This window comes from Marmota monax, unplaced genomic scaffold, assembly GCF_021218885.2.
Source record: "Marmota monax isolate L192 unplaced genomic scaffold, Marmota_monax_Labrador192_F-V1.1 WCK01_AAM20220418_F8-fsc00799, whole genome shotgun sequence".
In the NCBI taxonomy this organism is placed as follows: domain Eukaryota; kingdom Metazoa; phylum Chordata; class Mammalia; order Rodentia; family Sciuridae; genus Marmota; species Marmota monax.
In genome coordinates this window covers 51,195-73,593 of record NW_026692780.1, presented here as the reverse complement: position 1 = coordinate 73,593, position 22,399 = coordinate 51,195, and the positions used below count along the sequence as shown (strand labels likewise).

General features: G+C 47.8%; 1 pseudogene; it reads left to right on the top strand.

Moving 5' to 3' along the window:
• Positions 1-18,957, top strand: part of LOC124094430 (stathmin-4-like) — a 43,952-nt pseudogene extending 24,995 nt beyond the window's left edge.
• The last annotated feature ends 3,442 nt before the right edge of the window (positions 18,958-22,399 follow it).

Genomic DNA, 22,399 nt, shown 5'->3' with positions numbered 1-22,399 from the left:
CTCACTTCTTGCTGGAGACAATCGTCTCCTCCCCTGTTTCACGCTCCGCACACTCCCATCCTCCTGAGGCACCTCACTTCCTGCCGTCTCCGATTTCTCCTCATGTAATTGCTCTAGAACTTCCTGTCCTTTAGTAAGTGCTTCCTGACATCTGCCATCTGTAAGGCAACTACGGACCATTTTCCAAAGGGGTATCACCCCACCCTCTAATATGCCCTGCTCAGAAGCAAAGTCAAGATCTTTGCCTAATTTATCCCAACTAGGTACAGTAAGGCTGCCCGAAAATGCAAACCACGGTGCAGCGATATCTATCTTCTGTAAAAATCTCTGTAAAGTACTATGTTTCCCTTCCAGGCCCTTGGAACGTAACAGGCCATCTAGGGCCAGGAGAAGCGGACTTGAAGATGCGGCACCCATGACACAACAACAAAAGAAGCACAAAAAACAAAAACGAAATGACACAACAAAAGAAACACAGAAAACAAAAGCGAAAGTACACAGTGCAGCTGCAATAAAATGTAATGCTCTCTCTTTCTTTACAGAGGAGCTGCCCCGCTTTGGTCGCGGATCCCACTTACCTGGGATTAACCCCGCTTTGATCGCGGATCCCACTTATTGGGACTAACCCCGCTTTGGTCGCGGATCCCACTTACCTGGGACTAACCGGTGCACCACCCCTGAATGCTGAAAGTTCTGGTTCCCGGGTTTCGGCACCACTTGTCGCGACCCCTTGCCCGCAAGGAAGACGCAACTCAGGAATCTTCTTTCAGCAGTTTATTCAGGCCTTTGATATTTCTTCTTCTCTCCTTCGGATGCCCCTCCCAGCCTTAATAAAGCATCTCAAGCCCCAATGCGAAGCTGCCATGTGTAGCTTTCTCATAGGGTGGTAAGGGATTGCGTGCCAATTCTCCATATAAGGAGTTGTTTATCACAGGCCACAGTGGAAGCCGGCGCCATCTTCTAATGGCGGCCACAGTCTATTAGAACGGCTCACCACAGACTGGTCTGTCTTTCCAAGCTAGGAAACACAGAATGGTCAGGGCTGGGGAATCAGTCTGTCATGAGGTAGGAGGAAAAATAGCCTTTTATTTATTTATTTATTTATTTATTTATATTGGTTGTTCAAAACATTACAAAGCTCTTGACATATCTATTTCATACATTTGATTAAGTGGGTTATGAACTCCCATTTTTAGATACAGAAAGAAAGTGTACGGGGAGTACAAGTACGGGAGACAGAGCCTGAGACTTCCAGGTTCTGTTAGCTTTCAATTCCTGGCTCCAACCCAGCTGTCCTTGTTGGTTTCTATGTGATATTCCTTTAAACTTGAATAAATTTTATGATTTTGCTCATGGTAATTTGGAGTTGTTTCCTGTTCATTTATAGCCAAATGAACTTGGAATAAGGTGCAATCAGGAAATGAAGCTGCACATGACCACATAGCTGACCCATTTCAGGGGTAGGGACACTTGGATTCCATGATGCTGGAACAGAAACTGGTCATCAGTGACCTGCAGACTGAAACCACTAGTGAAATGATTGTTGGGTGGGTTTTGGAACTTGGAGAATTTTTCTAATGAGACTGAGGCATTACAGGCTCAGAAGGTCAGGTTGAAGGATGTCAGGTTGTGCTGCAGATGCCCTAGGGCTTCAGCAAGGTGCCAGGGGAAGTGTCAAATCTGAGACTGTTGCTGCAATTGTATATCAACAATCAGGTCAGTTATGCAACCCTGCTCCTGAAGGCCTCTCTGCTCATGGTATAGGATCGGAGACCACAGAGAGTCCATCCTAGAAGGTAATCACAGGACCAACTGAGCTGAAACTGTTACACTCTGCAGCAACCTACATCCAGAACTAAATTTGGCACATCAATTATGAAACAGGGAGTTTCTGGCAATTGGGAAGCTCACAGAGCCAACCAGGCAGAGGCAGAATTTCTTTGCTGGTGTCCTCCACACCCAAAGGCATAATTCATTAGGCAGAGAACTTGGGCACAGCTCTCCAGCTTCCTTCTAAGAACTGAAGCCCACAGGCACAGCCCGGCTCTGGCTGTCCTGCTTAGCAAGCTATCTGGAGATGGCTTTGAGCAAATGCAGACTCCCTAAATTAAATCAACAGGCTGCCAGTTAAGATTTTACAGGTTTTTTGTTGCCAAGAAAACCGTAGCCTGGTCAACAGGGTCTTTAGATGGACACAACTGCACTGCCAGGCATCTTGGGCCTTCAGGAGAGCACAGGCCCAATCCTGGAGGCTGCCAGCTCCCCTCAGAAGGCTTTAGGAAACCACAGCCAGTTAATTCTGCCCCAAAGTTGCCCCAGGGTGGCTGTGAAGTACCCTGGAGAAGGGCAATATCTTTATGGACAGAAGATGGCCTGGCACCACTGGCTAGCCAAGGGACCAGCTCCAGGTGCCACCAGGGGTCAGCATGCAGATGGCCATGAGCTTTGTCAGGTGTCCTGCCGGAGCTAATTTGCATCTCAAGCTGGTGACCAATGTGTGGCTGTGGGCCTGGAGTTGCCTCTTTTGTTTTTAAGTGGGAAAGTGATATGGCTGTGTCCAGCCTTCCTCCCAGGGTTCCCATCAGGTGGGACTCGAGGGTGGATGGTTATCATTTCCTCTACAGGCTGGATGAGTTTCTCCTGTAGGAGAAAGAGGCCTTGCCTGGGAACCGAGCCTCACCTCTGTGTGCAACAGGAGCTGAGGAGGAGCAGGTGTCGGCAGGTAGAAATGCACATGGGCTCCCTCTGCTGTGGACCTTGGTATGGAAACCTGGCCCACACAGGGCTGGAAGATTTTATTTTTCTGGGAATTTTGAATCGGATATAGGAGATAGCACATGGATTTCTCTGTGTGGCCTGATTACAAAGATGCTAGTGCCTCTACTTAGCAGTGGCAGCCATGGGCACAAACAGCAGAAAGGTGGTCTGCAGAGAAGAAGCAGGTGTCTCTGCAAAGCAGGCTGGGGTGGGCTGGGGGGCGAGAGAGATGCAGAGCTGCTTCATGATTGCTTGCCTGACTCATTTCTGGGATGGAACCATCTTTGGGTTCCATGAAATAGTCTTGACTCCTTTTTTTACTTTTTTGGTAACTGTCTATATTGAAATAATCATAGATTCAGAAGGACTTGCAAAGATAGTACAGAGAGGCCCCATGTTCCCTACTCTCAGTTTCCCCCAGGGTTGCAATTTAGGTAACTATAGTACCATGTCAGGACCAGGAGCCCACAGTGGTAGAGTACGTCCTGGGCCATTTCACGCCCCTCATAGATTTGTGTAGACACTGCCACCCTCAAGATGCAAAACTGCTCCATCCCAAGAGGATTCCTTTCTCTGATACCTCTTTAGTCAGCCTCCACCCCCATTCCTAAGCCCCGATAATTACCAATCTGTTTCTCAACTCTGTCATCTGGTCTTTTTGTGACTGTTCTATCCATGGAATCATATAGTTGTAACCCTTTGAGACTGGCCGTCCTTCCCCCACCCCCAGCATAATTTCCTAGAGATCATTTAAGTCACTGCATCAGGAGTCTATTCCTTTTTAACACCCAACAGTAAGTATCCATGGTGTGGATATACCGGTTTGTGTAGCTGTTCACCTCTTGAGGGCCTTCTTGATTATTTCCTGTTTGGGACTATTATGAATAAAACTGCTCTAACATTTGTACACAGATTTTTCTGTGAATATGAGTTTTCATTTCCCCAGGAACAATGCTGAGGAGAGCAATTGCCTGGCCCCTGGTGTTGTAGTTTGGATCTGGGATGTCCTCTAAAGCTTCCTGTGTGGAAGGTTTGGTCCCCAGCTGGTGGCATTATTGGAAGGTAGTGGATATGTTAGGAGGTAGGGCCTAACTGGAAGAGGCAGGTCACTGGGGGCTGCTCTTGAAGTGTGTATTTTGTCCCTGGACCTTACCGCTCACCCCCACTCTGTCTGCTTCCCAGCTGCTGCGGGGAGGTAAGCAGCTCTGCTCCACCCTGGCCCTGCACCATGATGATCCACTTCACCACATGCCCAGAGACAATGAGTCCATCCAACCATGGATGGAAACTTTTGAAACCATGAGCCAAAGTAAACATTTCATTCTTTTAAGTTATCTCAGGTATTTTGTCACTGCAATGAAAAGCTGACAAACACATCTGGTAAGTGTGTGTTAAATCTTTTAAGAAACTGCCAAACTGTTTTCTGGAGTACCATTTTCCATTCCTTCCAGCAACATCTCACTGATCTAGTTTCTCTGCACGCTCACTAGCATTTGGTGTTTCAATTACTTTTATTTTACTCTTTTAATAAGTGTGTCATGATTGCTCACAGAGACTTACACTTGTATTTCCCTTATGGCTAGTATTGTTGAATAACTTCTCATGTGTGTTTATGCTATCTGTATATTCTCATTGATAAAACATCTCTTCATATCCACTGTCCATTTTCTAATAGGATTGTGTATTTTTAAATGTTTTACTGTTAAATTTTAATATAAATTTTCTTAAAAAAACAAGTTTGAAATGGGCTTCTGCTACTTGCACAACTGAGACTTATGGGTTGTCTGTGTTGTACTTAATGACAATCACAATAATGGCTAACATTTATTAAGCCTGTAGTTGTGCCAGGTACTGTTCTCTAGTGACATCCAGGTCTTAGCTTACTTGATAAATGTTTTGTTTTTCTAAACAGAGTATATTTTGTTATAAATATTAACTGCCAATACAATTTTGTTTACAAATCAAATTGTTGGCATAAACAAACAGCATGGACAATACACATTGCTTAAATTCTAATTGACTGCATTTATTTGTGTCTCAATTTACTGAGAGAAATGCAAGCCACTGGCGTCGCAGGGGCTTCTGAGTAAGTGAAATAAGCATTCATATTTTAAAAAGTGATGCCATGCATACATGTTTTTCATTAGTGTTAAGTAAATTCCTGACAATTGTCAGTTCAACTAATTCTACATAAATCTCCCAAACCTTTGTCTCCTTCTAAAGTAAAGGCAGAAAATAAACACCCATTTATGTTTTTACAAATCGCATTGGTGCAAGTAATACGGACACACGTGTGTTGGTCAGGTCTTCTGAAGTGAGGCAAACACCCCATTTTCTGAGGTTTAGAAAGAGGTCAGGGGCTCAATGAACTTCCCCAGGGAGACTATCCAATTGGTGTTCAGTAGAACTACCTGGGTCAAAGGCAGGGGTCCCTTTGGGGACGGAGGTACTCCTTGTGCCCCAGTGGCTGCAAGTGTGTGATTACAGGGTGATCAGGTCATTGGGCAGCGGCTGCTCTTGGATTCTTGGCTAGAGATAAATGAATTGGGTCCCCATGGTGCAGCCTGGCAGTGTGTGGAGATTCAGGGTCTGAATGCTGTTGCCACAGTGCAGCCTGAGGTGTGAGGAACTGTGAGAGTCTGTGCAGAGGCAGGGGTGTGGGTCTGCATGTCATGGGGGGGCCACGCACCTTGACTGAGGTCCAGAGGTGGCACCTAGGGAACCAAACACCACCCACCTACCCCACCAAACACTGACCATTAAACACCTACCCGCCCCACCCAACACTGACTCGGCAGGTGCAGGGAAAGTCTCTGGTCTCGTCTTCTTCAGCAAGGCTCCTGGGAACTTTGAGCACCAAGGTGTGACAAGCTCAGCCCCTGCCCAGCCTCTCCTCTGTCTTCTCCCTGGTCTCAGTGCCACCCTTCCAAGCTTCCTAGCTTTGACCTCGCTGATTCCTTTGGTCTCTCCTCACCCCTTCTCCTTTGGGCTCGATGCCTGTCCCCTTTCCTACTAACTGTGTGCTTTTCTATTCATCACTGCTGCAGGTGGCTTTGCCTCACCCCAGGAAGCCCCAGGACTCTCCCACTGGGAAGATGTCCAGGCAGTAGCTCTGCCTACCCCTCACTCCCTCTCTTTCCAATATTATTTTCCCTTCTCTGCCCCAACATTCAAATTGAGGCCTCACCACTTAACAGGTGAGGTTGTTTGCAGAGTGTCTATTTGTTATAAATGGGGTAGATGCTCCCTGTACAGATTGTGTGTGTGTGTGTGTGTGTGTGTGTGTGTTGCCCACCACAACCTAGCACTCAAACAGCAGCTAGATAGAAATGGAGCAGCCCTCCCCACTTCTCCTCTTCCCCCCTTGGTCTCTGCTCTCAGGTAGTGATGTCCTGCACCCCCTCACCCCCACTGTCCCCACCCCACCCTCCTTCCCAGTCAACATGGGGGGCTCCACCTGGCCTTCCCTCCCCTGGCAGCAGAGGATCTCTTATTGGCTGCCATCACCATGGCAACCCCCTGTCTCTGCTCCCCCTCCCTCACTTTTCAGAGCCAGCAGATCTGTGGAGTTCAGCTTCTCAGGGCTGGGAGGGAAGGCAGGTGGGGAAGGAGGGAGGGCTCCTGACAGCCAGGGCAGCCATACATTTGAGGTTTGCTTGGATTCCAGATCCTGACTTGGCATGCAGTGCGGCCTCCATTGCCTCCACGCACTGAAGGAAATGCTTCTGCTATCCTCAGGCTCTTCAGTTCCCTCTGACATAGGCCAGCTTGGCCTGAGGGTCCTGGGTGGTGGCCTGTGACACTTATGGAGAGTGTGTTGTTCAAAGGCACTCACTGAATGTGGAGCTGAATGATGTCTCTCCTGCTGTCCCTGCAGCCCTGTGGGGGGAGTTCAGGAGAGGACAGCTGCATAAGCTGCAAACTCAAAGTCAGGCAGGGCTGTTGGTCATTCTGACACGCTCAAGTCCCCTGACAAGTGTCCTTGAGTCCTGATGAGGAGTCATCTTGGGAGACATATGTCCATGTAGGCCCCCCTGCAGAAGCCCGCAGGGCCTGGGCCCCAGCTGTGGGAAGCATGCCGGGATCTCTATAGAGCAAACATTCCACACATCCTCTACATTCAGCAGGCCACCTTCAGATCCTAGACAATGATGTTGGAGTTAGAAAAAGGATTTCAAAGCATGGGCTGAGTTCAAGGTAACCTTTAATCATTATGTGCAGTCTCAGTGACCAGAGGTGTGGTGGTCAAGGGTGAGGATGATGACATTGATGAGTGGTGATGTCATTCTGAAACACACTGCATAGGGATGATCCTCAAAGTCATCAAGTCATGTGCAAGAATCCCGAAACAAAAGGACAAACACTACATGATGTCACTTATATGATATACTTAGAATCAGGCAAATTAATAGAGTTGGAAAGTAGATTAGAGGTTAGGGAGAAAAGGACGGTTTTAATGGTTACAGATGAATGTTAGGGAGATGAAAAGCTTCAGGAGATGGTTGGTGACAGTCACACAACATTCATTGTATAGAGTGCCACTGAATGGGATACTTAACAATGTCAGTGGGCTGGGATGTGGCTCAGTGGTACAGGGCTCACCTAGCATGTGCAAGGCCCTGGGTTTGATTCCCCACACTGGAAAAAGGGCAAAACTTACATTTTGAATATTTTGCCACCATTAAAAGTGAGTCCTTCCCAAGAAAACTGAGTGAGGAAGATTGGGTAGTGAAAAGCAAGGATGGTCACATGGAGGTGCCCCCAGGAGGAGTCCGGCTCTGCAGGGCACCTCAATCCTCCTGCTGCACCTGCCCTCTCCTGTCCACAGGCTGATAGTGAGCAGCTGAGCCTCCTGCGTCAGGGGCTCCCTGGGTTCCCCGAGGGCATGGAAGGCACTATAGATGACCCATCCTCTTCCCCCAGGATCCCACCACATTTAGGAACTTCCAGGGTAAAAATTAGTCTGGGTTCCTACCTGTGGCTCCCTCTGGTAGACCCAGGCTGTTCATGTGGGCCATGAGGACTCACTGGTCCTGAGTAAATGCCACAACACAGATGTGGCTGACACCTCCTGAGGGCCGCCAGGGGGATGTCATGCTCTCCTGGGACCCCTGCATGAAGCCCTTGCCAGCTCCAGGCCTGTCACTCATAGGGACTTGCCATTGAACTTAAGGCCCACTTGGGTAATCAGAGATGATCTCATTTTGGGATCTTTAATGACATGTGAGGAAATCTTTTTTTTTTTTTCCTAATAAGACCACATTCACAGTCATTAGGATTAAGATGTGGATGAATCTTACTCAACTCACTCTACTGAATGGAAATGTCACTTGGCCTCTGTGGCCCTCAGTTTCTTCATTCATAAAATGCAGATAGTATTGCTACTTCACACAGTTATGAAAACTACAATAAAAGAGTGTGTACATAGCAAATATTCTATGAGTACCATTTTTATCATGCAGATTCTAATCCCATGGTCATCACCAATTCCTTGACCATGCCCACTGCTGCTCACCTCTGTGACATCTCCTGTTCCCTCCTTGGTCTTCCTCCTCTGGCTCCTGACATTCTCTATGTTCCCAAAACTCCTAGCACAGTAGCTTCCATGTAGAATGTGCTTAAATACATAGCACATTTTAAAATTAATCCATAGCCCTAGGCCAGGCTGGCTTGAGTTCTCAGGACCATGGAGGAAGCAGTAGTGGGAATCTAGTTCCTCCCTTGGCCACTAGGGAGGAACTTAAAAGTCACAAGATGGGGATGCTCAACTTGGCTCTGCCACCTCAGAGCTGTGTGACCTTAGTCTAGCATCTTAACTTCTTTGAGCCCCAGGTCCCTTGTCTGAAAGTGAAGCTGATGATGTCTCTTTTGTGGGCCTAGCTCTAGCTCAGTAAAGCTCAGCTGGGATGCTGTGGGAGTGAAGTGCTCCCTGAGCACAGCCTCATCCTCATTCTGCTTCAGGCCAAGGGCTACATCCTTTGACTCCAAGTGCTTGCCCCTGCTCAGCTCCCCTTGTTTTTTCAGGTGGGCTTCTCTTCCCCCTCTTCCATTTCTGATCCATCACCCAGGTTAAGCTCCAAGGCCACTGCCTCTCCTGGCAAGAGCTTCCTCACTCAGCCTGTCGCCTTCAGATAGCCCGGCCCTGAGCAGATTGTGCAGGCTGCAGACTCATGACCGGGGACTTCACATCCAGGCACTAGGCCTGCCTCCCCGCTCGGCCCCCCCCTGGCACCATCAGGACCAGCCTGATACCAGAGAAAGAAGGTCCATTGTGTGTCTTGGGAGAGGCCTGGCAGGGGCCTCTGGACCTAGCACAATGAGGAGAAAGGAGACCGAGACTGTGTGGGCAGCTAGATCTAGGTCAAGTCTGTGCACTCTCTAGTCACACAGACCCTCTAAGCCTCATTCTCCTCACCTGCGAATCGAGACAGCAATCCTTGCAGGGCTAAGGGGAGGACTACCCTGACACAGACGGAAGGACCCTGACATCCATGACGCATTCTTTGTGCTGGTGCAGGGCGGAGGCTTTTCTCATCTAACTGGTACATCTCTGTGCAGAATTAAGGTCAGAAAAGCAAGGTTTGGACATGTGACAAGACTAGTCAAGAGTTGACATCTGCAATCACTCTGCACTGGTCTAGCTCTTACCCCAAAGCTGGCCCTGCTACTCCCACGAGCTCAGACCCCAGCTTCTAGTGGGAAGGCACCTTGGCTCTTGGAGGAAAGGGGCTCCAGTTTGGCCTCAGTGTCACTTAGCCACGTGAGGATGTGAGCAGACAGCCTGCTGGCTCGTGCCACCTACCACTGGCAGAGAGACCAGTGGTCAAAGATGGAGCAGCCTGGGTGACAAGCACTCTCCAGAGCCAGCTGTTCCTGTCTTTGGTGAGCTCCAGGCAGTGCCTTCACTGCTCCTCCTACCTCCTTTCCTGTCCTGCCTCCTTCTCACCTCTACTCCAGCACCAACCAGCTCAAGGGAGCCCTGAAGGACACTGAGCTTTTTCACCCTGACCCTGGCCTGAGCAGTTCCCTGACAGAATGACCTCTTTGCCAGACTCTGACCTGTCCTTTATGCTCTGACTGGGGTCCCTCCCTGGCTCCCTTGGCCTCATGCTGAGTAGGGAGCCCAACTCTGGCTCCCACAAAGCCCCGATGTGTCTATTTGTGTCTCTGAATCAACCAAGTATGATGACATTGGGCCTTGATCCTTCTCTTTTCGTGGTCCAGGGTTGTTTTTAGTGGGGTCAGGGAGGGCCTAGGCCAGTGGTTCTTGGAGGGCGGGCAAGAGAGAGGCCATCTTGAAAAGGTTTTAACATCTCTGTCCAACTCTCTCTCACCCCGTGTCAGAGCTGGCTGGAGAGAGGTGGTGTGTGGAGACAGAAGTTCAGAGGGGTTGTTATTTTTAAAAATGCCTCTAGTCAATTCCTACTGGAGACTGGCCTCTCACCAGCATCCTTGCCTTGGGAAGGCCACTGAGCTGCCCAGGGAGACAGAGGAACACCCCTTGTTCATAGGGGTTTGGGAAACTCAAGTTCACACTCAGGCCTCCAGACAAGGAAGCCAACAGCAACATTGGCATTAGTGGCTGAACTTGACCCAGTTAAGCAGAAGGGGGTGGGTATTTGGGGTAGTGAGAGCTGGTGGAAAGAGGGCCTAGGGGTGAGAGCAAGTGCAGTACCCCAAGGTTCCTCTGCAGTTGTATAGAGACCCTCCTTAGGCTGATAATCTATCAGTGGTAAACTATTTCTTTTTTGTTTCAGAGTTTGACGGTGTCCTGAGCTGGTGAGAGATGCCTTCTGTGACTTTCAGTCAGATCAGCCACCAGATCCCAGCAAACATGACCCTTGCAGGTAGGTCCCCACATGGCATGGAAGCATGGGCTATTTCTCTGCACATAATGATTTATGGATGCACAGAGACATGTCTACTTGCAAGGCCAAGTAGAACCTGACCCCAAAGTTCAGCAGAAAAGGAGACACACATAATATGAAAACAGGCCTTCAAGTTTCTGAAAAGTAATGCAGGCCAACATCATCATCTAAACTCGGCTGTCAGATAATCCACAACCACACTAGTGGGATACTAATAATGCATTGCCCAGCTGTGCAATCTCCCAAATTAGTGATTTTTAAAATTTTTTTGTGTGTAGTATTGAAGATTGAACACAGGGTGCTGTGTCACTGCTACATATCCAGCCCCTTTTTAATATTCTATTTTGAGGCAAGGTCTCACAAATTTGCCAAGGGTGGCCTTGAACTTGTGATTTTCTGGCCTTAGCCTCTGAAGTCCCTGGGATTACCGAACATGCACCACTACACCTGGCCTTAAAGTAATGATTTTGAAAGTGAATAAAAATAAGTGCAATTAGAGTTTTTTGGCCACCCCTTCTCCGCCCAGTAACAATTTCTTCTTGTGCAAACATTCTGCCTCTGTGCTTTTAGCGGGTCTAACGACAGGCCTGGAAAGAGAAGGGGTAGAGCATGGAGATGCCTCCCATGAGAAGGAAGGGCTTTTATTCCCATCCCAGCCTTTGTCCCACCATGGTGGCTCCTGACCATCTCAGTCCCCGGGTGGTGGATGGGATTATAACTGCAGTTTTTCTTCCTTTTGCTCATCGGTGTATTTTTTTCTTTTAAAGTTTTTTTAAATGCCCATGTGGTATTTCTGCAGTCACTTTTGTTTTCAATTGTGAAAGAAAATGAGGGAAGAGCACTTGGCTCTGTGCTGGGCAGGTTGCTGCTGAGAAGGCCTGAGAATGCCAGGCACAAAAGCATGTCTACTAGCTTCAGGGAAGTGGAGAGGGATGGACATGGGTCACCACTGTGGCCTGGGTGGCTCTGAACTGTGACCTCCAAGCACAGAGGGAGTTGTTGTTGGTGGAGATACACTCCTGCCTCATGGACACCAGTCATGCTGGCTTTGGCCACTGTGCTGGGAAGGTCAGGAAGAGCAGCCCCACTTAGCACCCAGCAAGGTGTGGAGCAGAGGGACAGTGAAGACTCCCTGTCCTGTCTTCTTCTCCACCCTTTGTGTGGCACTACCCAGTGCTTCTGGTAGAAGGTAGCATGGATTTCCTACATCCCAATGCCAAAGAAGTGGCCCATCCAGGGTGGGCATGGGGAGACAGAAAGCTGGGTCCCAGAGTCAAGCTGGGGGCTGGTGGTAGTGCTTGGATTCTATACCTGAGGGTGCCTGGCATTTGGTGCTAGGAGGGGAGAAATACTGGAGGACAGATGGGGCCACTGGGTGCTCTGGAAGGGGACAAATGAGGGGCTGAATCACTTGCCAGTATCCTAAGGAGGTGGCTCCAGACGTGGGAGGCATGGGTGCAGGTGGCTTGGATGCATCTCTGGAGATGAAAACTCCAGGCCAACTCATGTGGACGTGGGTCTCTGAGGCCAGCCAGGGTCCCCAACTTCACCTGCCTGATGTTTCCGCAGCCTACAAGGAGAAGATGAAGGAGCTCCCACTGGTGTCCATGTTCTGCTCCTGCTTCCTGGCTGACCTTCTGAATAAGTCATCTTACAAATATGAAGGTCAGTGAGGACTCAGTTGGGGAAAAAAGGAGTAGAGGCTCCTTCCCATGCACATGCTCCCACCCAGAGTTCCAGGGTCCGAGTTGCAGGGGTCCAGCCTGGGGCACTAGATGGCAGCTGGGCTCTGAATCAGGCCCTCTCTAGAGCATTCCCTCTTAGTTTCACCTTTTTCATTTCTTGAACAAACAACACCAAGGGGAACCAGGCAGAGAGTCCACCCTCGGGAACAAACCAGAAGGGAAGAGGGGACACGGGGTAGTTGAGGGGTCTCCTAGGGAAGGAGGAGATGCTCTGAGAGTTTGGAGGTGGGAAGAGGGCTTCCTGCCTGCACTGTGGTGGCTGTACTGCTCGGGGCCAGTGTCAGAGATGGTTCTCAGACACTGGAGGTCCAGGTTCTCCTGCTGGGTGTGGGGGACAGGTCACCTCCTATTTCCTGTTGAGAGGAAGGGGTGGGGTTGCCCTGGCAGTAGGAGATGGCGGGTTTGGATGACCTGGGACTGTCTTTTCTGTTTAGGCTGATGTAGGAGACAGTGTAGGAGGAAAGGTCAAAGCCAGCGGAAAAACAGTGCTGACTGTACAGAAAGAAGAGAACAGGGTAGGAACAGTCAGGGTCCACAGGCCACGTGGTCAGTGGGTACCAGGATGAGGAGGGGCCTGGGTGGGCAGTGGGTAAAATGCACCACTGTCTGTCACCAGCAAGGACAATGGGTGCAAGAACTAATCCTCAGAGGAGGCTGGTGGTAGAGGCAGAAGCCAAGGCAGCTGCTGTTGCTGTGGCTGGTGTCAGACATCACATGTCCCCAGGGCCCTAATTGAGGAGCCTGGGGCCTTACTGTGGCTATGGACCTTAGGCCCTATCAGCCCTCTGACCTTAGGTAGCAGTGCTCAGGACAGAACCAGGCCCCTGGACACTGGTTTGCCATGGGGTCCCAGCTCTCCTGTTCTGTGTGCATGCTTTAGGGGGGCCCAGCTATTCATCAGCAGGTATGCAGCCCTGGCTCTCATCCTGCAGCAGACACAGTGGACCTGAACTGGTGTGTCATCTCAGATATGGAAGTCATTGAACTGAACAAATGCACCTCGGGCTAGTCCTTCAAAGTCATCCTGAAGCCACCTTCCCTTGATGGGATGCCCAAGTTCAATGCCTCCTTTCTCTGGCGGCGAGACCCATCACTGGAAGAGATCCAGAAGAAACTAGAAGCAGCCAAGGAATGAAGGAAGGTAAGTGCTCCCCTTCCTTTCTTCTCTCCATCTTAGCATGGGCAGGAGGGAGCTGGAGAAGACGGGTGGTGGCTGTGAGCTGGGGTAAGGTCATATCTAGACAGGCCCTCCTGGGGACAAGGCAGAGGAAGAGGCTCCAATAAGGGAAAGAAAGAAGTGAGGACTCCCATCCTGCAGGAGCTCATAGCTTGGTTAGGAGGACAATGCACTGTGCCACTTGTCTCTCAGAGGTGGCCTTATATGAGTGACAAGAATAACACAGTAAAAAATGTTAGGAATTTAAGGTAAGAATTTTTTTTTCACTGGGAGGGAGGGGACAAGGCCATGGTACCTTTCCTCAGTAGGTCTTCTGGGTTCCCTATTGATGCTCACAGCTCAACTCTGACACCATTTTGGTATAAACTCTTCTTCATCCTTTAGCAGAAAACAATCTTTTCCTCTTTGGAACTCCTGTGGCACTTCCTCTCCACTCTTAAGAACTCTTCTCACATGTTAGTCTGGGTTTTATTTATGTATTTTTTAAATTTTAAATTTATTCTAATTAGTTGTACATGACAGTAGTATGTACTTTGATACATAATATATAATGGAGTATAATTTCTCATGTACATTATGTAGACTCACACTGGTCATATAGTTATATATATACATAGGGTGATAATGTCTGATTCATTCTACTTTCTTTCTTACCCCCATACTCCCTCCTCTTCCTTCATTCCCCTATACATAATCTAAAATAACTCTATTCTTTCTTAACCCCCTCATTGTGAATTAGCATCTGTATATCAGAGAAAACATTTGGCTTTGTTTTTTTGCGGATTGGCTTATTTCACTTAGCATGATATTCTCCAGCTCCACCCATTTACCTGAAAATGCCATAATTTAATTTTTCTTTAAGGCTGAGTAATATTCCATTGTATATATACACCACATTTTTTATCCATTATTTGTTGAAAGCCACCTAGGTGGTATTTTTTTATTTCTACTAGACCTTTTCTTTCTTTCTTAGTTTGCTAGAATAATACCTGGAACTTAGTATGAAATCATCTAGTGTTTGTGAATTAACTAATTAATATGATGGTGGTGATGGTCCTGAGGATATTTAGAACAAAGCTGAGAAACATCAAGGGCTGTGGGAAGCTCTGCAGGTAGTGGGAGGGTGCGTGAAGGTCCCTGCTTCCTGCTCACAGGTGAGAAAGCAAGCTCAGTGAGGCAGGCATGTGTCCTAAGTGCTGAACTCTTAATCCAAGGTGGTAAAAATGTCCCAGTGAGGCTTACCCTGAAGGTCCTTTCTCTACCTTTGTGCTTCCTCAGTACCAGGAGGCTGAGCTCCTGAAGCACCTAGCAGAGAAATGAGAGCATGAGCGAAAGGTGATCCAAAAAGCCATTGAGGAAAACAACAACTTCATCAAGATGGCTAAGGAAAAACTGGCCAAGAAGATGGAATCCAATAAGGAAAACTGGGAGGCCCACCTTGCTGCCATGTTGGAATGGCTGCAAGAGAAGATAAATGATCCTGGATTCCAAAGGAGGCTCCTGGGGTGCTCCATCTTCCCTCCATGGCAAGTGTATTTGGACCTACATATGTTTCAGGAGGAAGCAGCCTCAGCAGGAATGGAAATAGTTCTGTTAGGCAGGATCCTTAAAGAGCTCCAATGGGATGTTTTGGAAAGTTATAGGCAAGAAACACAAACCAAGCTCTGGGTTTCCTCAGGGAATTTTCTGCAGTAACACAACTAACAATTCTCATTGTCTTAGGGACCTTGTATCCTTCATTAAATAGAGAAAGCTTGTTTAAGGCAAGGGAGTAGGGATAGACACATGGCTATAAATACCTGGCTTCATCCATGAATGAACTGATTTAATGAAAATTGCTGACTCTGAAGTCCAAGGTAGGACAAGCTTAGTCACCCATTGAGCAGGAAACAATTCTCTCCAGACATTTTGATATAGACCAAGTGAGTCTCAGGTTCTTTCCACTAGGATGCTATTTGTCAATAAACCAAATGGTGTCACCTGAATATGAGAAATGTGCGAGACTGGGGTTGGTCCCCCATGTCAGCAGAATAACAGCCTGTGCTCTGTTGGAGAACATGCTGGCCTCATTTCCTGAGTCTCAAGGCCACCCCAGTTTCTCCTGCAGCTCCTGGGGAGCTCCAGCTCTGTGTTTTATTTCCAGGAGCCTCCTGCTGCGCGGTGACTCCCGGACCCAATCGGTGGCCTCGTCCCATGGTGAGCAGCGTGGTCCCCACTCCTTCCCACCCATCCACCTAGAAACTGTACTAGAAAGATCTGGTTTCTTCTCCAGGGATCTGTACATTGTGCAGGCCCTGGCTCTGGTCAGCATGTGCCAGCCCCTCACTCTGATGCTATTCTATGAGGGGCACCAAGGCCTCTACCAAGTACCCTGTGGGCGGGAAGCAATCTGGGTCTGATTTCAGGCTTCCCCAATTAATAAGGGATGACTCGAGACAAACTCTTGAAGAAAAAATAAAAATCTACAGTCACAATAGGAGGGGGCATGGGCTCAGAGGCTAAGTCCAAAACAAATAATTGAGGCTGGTCCGGTGATAGAGAGTTTGAAAGACTATTTGCAAACACTTCTATCTCATTATACTACTGCCTCACAAGTCCATGGTGGTAAACAGAACAGGCATTATCCTTGATGCAGATGAGCAAACCAGTCAGAGAGTCAGATGACTTGCACTGGGTGACACAGCTAACATGGGTAGAGTTGGGACTAGAAACCAGTGCTTCGGCTCCACGTTCAGGTGGCTCTTTGCTTGCCTTTGTTAGAGAGAACAGCCCACCATTGTGTCACTAGGCTTTCATCACTGAGAGGGCCTTTGGAGACAAGGAAAGGGAGGCTGGAAACTCAGGGCCCGGGAGCTCACCTGAGAAGCAATTGGAAAGGTTCACACTGGAGAACATGAGTTGTGGAGGTAAGGTAGACTCCAGGCAGCAAGGTGCCAGCATAGACATTTGAGAGGGCATCTTTCTCTGGGACCTTGATCCTACTCACCTTTATTCACTGGAGGAGACAGCAGGTGGGGTGGGAAAACCTCTGGGCCAGTCTTTGGGTCCCCAATGGTCTACACCAGAATTATTTGGTGCAAAGTTTAAAACTACACATACTTGGACCCTGCCCCACACCTGCTACCATGGCTTTCTAGGGTTGGTCTCTGGGGACCATAGAGGTTCCCAAGTGATGCTGACACATGGTGGAGTTTGAGAACCACTGCTTAATCTACACTGCTCTTTGCCTCCAACCCATGGGAAGTTCCAGGTCCTCTCTAGGGAGAGAGCTCTAGATTAAGGTCTAGCTTGGGAGCCTGGGTTGCCTCAATGGGTCTACTTCAGGTCAATTCTGCCATTTGAACGTGATTATACCAGGGACTGGAAGGGGGGTCATTTACCCAGCACCTGCCAAATGCAAGGTGCCATGATGGGAAATACAAACTAGAAGACATGAGGATCTGGAAGTTTGCACAGTGAGCAGTAGCATGAGGCAGGCAGTATGCAGCGCTGCAGGTGGACGCTGCCTTCACAGAGCTCAGGAGGTGCCATAGCCGCCCTCCAGGCCCCGCCCTGATCAGAGAACGTGGCCCACCTGGAGGAGTCGGCTGAGGCCATGCAGCTGGCCATGCAGCTGGCCATGCAGCTAGCGGGCCGCAGAGGGCAGGGCCTGCCTTTGGGCTGGATTACAAATGAAGGATCTCTTACCTTAAGAAAGCGGGTGAAGGAGGCTGAGGGGGGTGGGCAATAAGCAATAAGGGGGGTGGACCAGGAATTCAGGCAGATGGCGCAGACTGGTGACTTGTAGGCGGGGCTTGCAGTGGTCCTGCTCTCCTAGGGGCTCCTTCCGCACAAGCTACCCCAGCAGCTCCCTATAGTAAGTCAAGCCAAGCTGCCAGTCCAGCTGTCACAGTAGCCAGAGGAGAGGGAAAGAGGCTGGGGGCCCTGCGGGAGGCTAGGACCCACCTGTCCCTGGGCTCACTCACCTGCTGCCTTCTGCCCCTCCCGGGACGCCTTGGCCGACACTGCTCCACTGTTCCTGATGGCCATCCTGTTGTGCCCTTCTCTCGCCCCTCTGCCTTCCTTTAGGCCCTGGCAGCCTGTGTGACCTGCCCTGTCCCTCCCTTTCTTCCCAGGACAAGCACGCGGAAGAGGTGCGGGAAAACAAGGAGCTGAAGGAAGAGGCCTCCAGGTAAAGCCCAGAGGCCAAAGAAGTTTCCAGGAAAGCTGGACAGTCCCGCAGCTCGTGGTTCCAGCAGCCTCTCCCGCCGACTGCTCTTCCAGCGCTGGGTTTGGGGAGAGGGGGTGGCCCAGGGGCGTTTCCTCTGCTTTTGGTGTTTGTACATGTAAAGAATTGACCAGTGAAGCCATCCTATTTGTTTCTGGGGAACAATGATGGGGTGGGAGAGGGGAGAGAAGGAGAGTTTGGAAAGGAGAAGAAGTCACGGACATTGCGAACTACCCACTGCAGACTCAGGCGACCAAGGCCTCCGATTTTCACAGCTCTGCCTGAAAGAGCATACTCCAGGCACGTGTTGAGGGAAGATGAGAACCAGGGGCAGTGGAAGTTCAGGGTGAATGATGGGCAGGGTCCTGAGGAGCCGTGGCTGCAGGGCCCACAGGATAAGAAGCCCAGCCAAAGCAGTGCAAGGCAGACATGTCACTCTGCCTAGCAGCAGGAGGAATGAGGTGTGTGTGTGTGTGTGTGTGTGTGTGTGTGTGTTAACCATCATCTTTTGATCATCATGACCAATGAAACATTTACTACAAGTTTCCAGTTCTTTTTTTCCTGAATTTGTTTTTTGGGTGACTGGTAGAAAGTTCTAGAAATTTATCTGCCTCCCATCTGATAGCAGGTGCCTCTTAATTTTGCCATCCATGTATTTGAGGTGCTGCTGGGAGAGGTTGGTTAAATTATGCTGGCCTTTGGAATAATTGAAAGGTTTGCTTTTCCCTTCTTTTAAACTCTCCCTGTGGGTTGTTCCTTACTGGATTGAGTGTAATGAATTGATAAGAAAAGAAACCCAATTTTCCTTACTATGGACTAACATTCTAATATGGTCCCCAGGATTCATTGTAAGAAAGAAGTTGCCTTAATCTGTTAGGCTGCTATAACAAAATACCTTAGTCTGGGTCATTTATAATGGAAAGAGATTTATTGCTCACACTTCTGGAGTCTGGGAGGTCCAAGATCATCTGGACAAAGCTGCTCTCCACTCAGTCCTCATATGGCAAAAGGGTAAAATGAGGGTGAAGCCCTCATGAGCTCATCACCTCCTGAAGGTCCTACCTCTTAATACTATTGCATGGGGGTAGGTTTCAACATAGGAATTTGGGGGGAACCTCAACAGTCAGACCCTGCCAGAAGCCCTTCTCACCCTGGGAGCTTTGGGATTCTCAGTGAATCAAAATGTGATCAAGAAAATAAAATGTTTGCTAGTGGAAGGCATAAAGAGCCATTCAGTACCAGAAGTCATGTTCTCCAGGACAAGCACCATGGCTGGAAACAGAAGCCCCTCCCACTTCTCCCCTGCAAACAGGAGCAGGAGGACAGTCTGCCTGTCCGGGGGCCCAGGGCATTGCTACACCCTGCCCTGCACACTGTGGAGTTTTGTACAGCGTTGCAAATAAACTCTTTGATATTGCCTTTTGTTTTTTCCACCAGTGGTATTGCAATTTAGCCTTGTATGGAGGATCAACATTGATGGTGGTGATGAAGAAGAAGGAGGAGGCGGCAGCTAATGCTTTGAATGCTCTTACTAGGTGCCTGGAAATTTTCTGAACTTATATATTACCTCACCTAATTCTCACACCAGCTGGAGGAGAAACTTATTCTTATTATCCTATTGTGTAGAAAAAGGAATTGAGGTATAGAAAGCATAACTCTTGCCCAAATTCACAAAGATAGTTAAGTGGGAGAACAGGGACTTGAATTTGGCAACTTGCTCCCAGGGTCTGTATTTTTAGCCACTTCACTGTGCTGCTTCTTTTTAAAAAAACTTTTTATTTGTTCATTATAATAATACAGAACGTTGGAATTCATTCTCATATTCATACATGCACACAATATAACACTATAATTTGGCCAACATCCTTACCCTTTCCCTCCCTATCTCCTCCCCTTTCCTCTACTCTACTGGCCTCCTTCTATTTTCTGTACTGCTTCTTGACACTTCCAAACTAGGCTGTGAGTCCTAGATCAGTGTTTCTGAAGCTGTGAGATATGACTCATTGGATTGTGAGCTCAACTTTATTGGCCCTACCCAATCTTCCTTCCTTCAGAACAGAACAGAAAACTAAACATTAAAATGAATTCCAGGTAATAAGTACTTTTTCCACAGAAATTGTATCTCAATTTTAGATTTTGTGTATGTATTTCTAGCATGCTGCATAAAACATACACATATATATGCACATATATATGCATATATAAATATATATTTTTAAATTGGTGGTGGCAATCAGACCCTTTTAAATGAGCATGGAGACAGGATGTCCACTAAGCCCCAGCACCTGACCCTGAAATTTCAAATTATGTGCTCTGCATGGGGCACCTTCAAAGCATTAGGAAACAAATCCTGCCTTAAAAGTGTTTACAAATGGGGCAGGAAGCTAAGTGGCAAGGCCATGGTTTTTAAATTTCCAATTTACATCAAAATCTCTTTGAGAGCTTGAAAAAGTGTGGATTTCTTTGCTAAGTTTGTAAATGAAAATAATTGACTAGGCTTATTGAAATAGGGTCTTTCGAGGACCCCATCTGCCCTGGAACCTACAATTTAGCAATCAATTTCCATTTTTTTCCTTTTAAAAATGGCTTAGTAAGATTAAGTCTTATTTTAAATTGTTTCTGGTAATTGGCAGGATTTATACTAAGTTGGTATTCACCAAGATGGGCAAACTCGTTGTTGACAGCTTTTACCTGTCCTCATCTGCCAGTGTCCCTCTGTTTGGCTGCATACAGGGCCCTTCCAGCTGCACAGCCCTTTCCCTAGGATTCTCTGGGCCTCCCCACAGTCCAGGAGCTGAAGAGTTTTGGCACCGCAGGGGTCCTCTGAAGACTGTCACTTAAGCCTGACAGCTGCCATCTATTCTTATTAATTGTTAAGTACATTATTTATTTATTTTTAATTAACAGATAAAATTATATGATTCATCATGAACAATGTGATGGTCACAGTTTGAACCATTCTGAATAATAGAAAACTAAGCCATAGGCAATGCATCCAAGGGCAAGAGGATGACAGGTCTCTGTCAACTGGAGTGGGAGAAGCCTTCCTGGAGAAGAGGGAGCCTGGGAGCACAAGGACACTTCCAATAGGCAGAGCGGAAGTGGCTGGCTGGGGCACAGTGGGTGCTGTGCTGAGCACTGGGGCAGGAGCTGACCCCCTAGAAGGGAACCCATCATCAGTCAGCAAGAGTGTGTGCAGGAAGGGTGCCTGGGGTCCCCATTATGATGCAGCAGAAGGAGGAACTGGGGCTGAGGAAGGGAGGACTGAAGCAGAGGTGTGTTTTAAATCCTGCTGCCCTAAATCAATGACCTTTGGTGGAGCTATAGCACTCCTGACAGGGAAAGGTTGGAAATGTGGCAGCAATTTTGGTTAGGACAGGAGAAGGTGCAGGTGGAGGCCTGGGATTCCATGTGAGCACCAGACAGTGTCTCAAGTCTCCCTTGACCTGCAAATGTAAAATGAGAGACCTGTTCAGGATGATCCAAGTCCAGGACTTACAGGACCCAGCTTAGTTCTGCATAAGAACAGTGTCCAACCCTGGCCTTTCTAGCTCTGCTAATCCTGGGTTTTTCCCCTGATGGGGTAACAACCTTGAGTGTAGACTGAGGAGTGGGATAGCTGGGTTTAATTGTGGTTCCATTCCAAGTTTTCCAAGGAAACTCCATACTGCTTTCCAAATTGATTGCTCCAATCTGCAGTCCCACCAGAAATGTATGAGTGTGCCTTTTCCCTACTTCCTCACCAACACTTATTTTGTTTGTATTCTTTTTTTTTCAACTGCTCCCAGCTGTTGCTTCATAAAGGAGAAGGAATTTTAAACTAGGCAGTTGAAGAAACACTAACATCTCAAACTAACCCATTTTATATCCCTTTTTGAAAATTTTCTGAACATGAAAATTTTGCTTTAAAACCTTTTTTTATTTTATTGATTTTTAAAAAATAAATGACAGTGGAATGCATTACAATTCATATTACACATATAGAGCACAAATTTTTATATCTCTGGTTGTATATGAAGTGTATTCACACCAATTTGGGTCTTCATACATGTACTTTGGATAATGATGTCCATCATATTCCACCATCATTGCTAACCCTCTGCCCTCTCCCTTCCTCTCCCACCCCTTTCCCCTATCTAGAGTTCTTCTATTCCTCCCATGCTCTCCCTCCCTATTCCACTATAAGTCAGTCACGTTATATCAGAGAAAACATTCAGCATTTGTTTCTTTGGGATTAGCTATGTTGTTTGTATTCTTGATAACTGCCATTCTGACTGAGATGAAATGGATGGAGTTAAAGAATATCATGCTAAGTGAAGTAAGCCAATCCCCCCAAACCTGAATGTTCTCTCTGATAAGTGGGTGCCGATCCATAATGGAGGGGGGCTTGGGAAAAATGGAGGAGCTTTGATTGGGAAAAGGGTAGGAAAGTGAGGGAAGGGAAGGAAAGATGGTGGAATGAGATGGATATCATTACCCTAGATAGATGTATGAGTGCACATATAGTGCAATGCTACATCTTGTACAACCAGAGAAATGAAAAGTTGTGCTGCAATATCACAGCAGAATGTATTACAACTTATATTATACATATATAACACAATGTTTCATATCTTTTGTTGTATACAAAGTATATTCACACTGT